At 39.3% G+C, this 2314-nt stretch overlaps 1 non-coding gene across 1 annotated transcript; it reads left to right on the plus strand.

Moving 5' to 3' along the window:
- Nucleotides 1-253: 253 nt before the first annotated feature.
- On the plus strand, nt 254-336 carry trnas-uga (transfer RNA serine (anticodon UGA)). The gene has a single exon. It is a non-coding gene; the product is annotated as a tRNA-Ser (tRNA).
- Nucleotides 337-2314: the final 1978 nt, after the last annotated feature.

Below are 2314 nucleotides of genomic sequence, written 5' to 3' on the forward strand. Positions count from 1 at the left end.
GTGAGACAATGATCCTCTCTTCATGTGGTGTACATCCGTGACTCTAAAATTCGACGAAGAATCATTCCCACAACTTCAGCTGTGTCAGGATCTAGTTTGCGGTGAAAGCCTGTCAATCTGCTAAGGTAACGTTCGTCTGGGTCTCTGCAAAGGATTTGGCGAAATCTTTGGGTCTTGACAATTTGTTCTTCAAACAAATGGCGTATTTCATGAATTCAGTTCTTTTACTATGGAAATTGGCAGCTTTTCTATGGCTGTGATGGCCGAGAGGTTAAGGTGTTGGATTTGAATTCCAATGGGGTCTCTCCTGCACAGGTTCGAATCCTGTTCACAGCGCTGAATCGTTTAAAAGTCATTAATTTCTGAGCGGAATTTCGTCGAGCTTGAGCTTTGCACTCAATCGAAAGTGATTTTTCACATTTGAAAAAGGTCATTTCAAGACGTCGAATTGAATACATTATATGTCGAGACACAAAAAGCCACCAACTTCCAACACGAATCAGTTTCAAAACATTTGTCGAACTATCGTGAAATTTGGATGTTCGGGAGTGGGGGGTGTGATTAAGCAAAACAAGAAGCAATGCAATACATTTACCTGCAGGTGATGAATTTTTTTTTAGGATCAGTTGAAAGTCAAGCTGAGAAAGTTCAACCTAATTTACAACTGACTCTCAAGGCCAATAATCTATTACATCAGCAGTCAATGAATTCGAAAAAGCAACTCCATGTGTGGAAAGGAACTCGACTGATCCAGGTTGCTGGCTTGAGGTCTGATAAGGCAAGGCGATATCAGCGGAGTAGAATTTTCTGGAAATATTAGAAATGGAATGTTAACGGTCTTCTGCTGTCCACATTCGTAAGAAACGGTGTAATAAGAACTGAATTTGAAAATTAACGATGAAAATCAGACTTAGCCCTCTGCTTGTGGTGTAGCATTGTTCAGAACAATAGGTTGTTGTTGAGACTAAAATTGACCAAAATAATCGATGGGGATCTTATCCACGGCCTTCGTTGGAGCAGTTGGTGTGGAGAGCTCAGCTTGAAGAAAAAAAATGCTGATTATTCATCTTGGCCGTCTGAATTGCTTAGTTAAACATACTCCCAGTTTAATGTAAAAAACTTTGCAATCAGAGCTCGATGTTTTCATGTCAGCATGTTCTGATATGAGAAGACACTCCAAAGAGTAGATGTGACTTAAATTTTGAATCTAACGTCAGAGATGTTGACACATTTCTGCACCAAAACAGCACTACCATTGGTAGTAGTATATAAACGGTAATTCATTTTGAACTTCTTAGCCATCAGCATGATAAGTGGTACATAATGCACAGGTTTGCTTCTCGAAAGAAAGAGCGAAATCTTATTCAATGCAGACGCAAATTCAAGTTGTCCCTGGTCGACCAGAGGACAGATATCGCGAAACAAAGTGAATACAGAAAATAATCAATGTTTTCTGGGAGTCAAAAAGATGTACTGGAAGAACGAAAACATATATTTAGAACTAAAGTCACACACCACTTCCAGACTAAATGTTCTTGAACCGTAATCTTAATTTGTCCTTCATGTCCACCATTGCTGCAAAAATTATCTTAAGAACTCTGTAGTTTGTGTTCTTTGATATTGTCTCCTTCATGTTTCTCTTGATTTTGAAACTAAAACTGAGCAATAGTAATGCACCTTATTTCACTTGCAAAGATCAGAAGAAGATCAATTTATAAGAGAACAGAAATAAAGCTACGTCTGTCTTTCCAGAGAAAACACAGTTACCATTTCGACTCCAAAAAGTCTTCTTCAGAAGTCTGCGCAATGAACTCGAAATAGTAGACCGAAAACGAAAAAAAGAAGCCATAATGCCGCGAATTCACCACCCGCAAGTGCATCAAGTCCTACTCGAATATGCTGTATTACTACTCTCAACATCAGTGGAGAACGGAACAAAGCTCATTCTGCAGTTGCCAACCTGTTATGACGTAGTTTGTAAAGTCAGAAATATGATTAGGTAAAAAGCGGGATGAAAGCGGAATATCAGAAGTCTGAAAAAAGCAAGTGCATGCTTTGCTTTGAAGAAGGTTGGCAGTGAATAAAATGGAAATTAACTACAGTGAGGGGGGTTTAATTAATACTCAGAATCATTGCAACACACAGGGATGCAATTCTTTTTGCTGGGTTTCTGTTCTGCCATTTTATAATCACGACTGCTGTCGGGTTTGGTTTCCATTCCAGGTTTAGGTGACTGCCTGATGGAAGTTTGCACATTCGCCCAATTTCTGTGTGGTAGCTCTGGTTTGCTGCCACATTCTAAACATTTGCAGGT

The sequence above is a fragment of the Chiloscyllium punctatum genome, chromosome 13 (assembly GCF_047496795.1).
Source record: "Chiloscyllium punctatum isolate Juve2018m chromosome 13, sChiPun1.3, whole genome shotgun sequence".
NCBI lineage: Eukaryota > Metazoa > Chordata > Chondrichthyes > Orectolobiformes > Hemiscylliidae > Chiloscyllium > Chiloscyllium punctatum.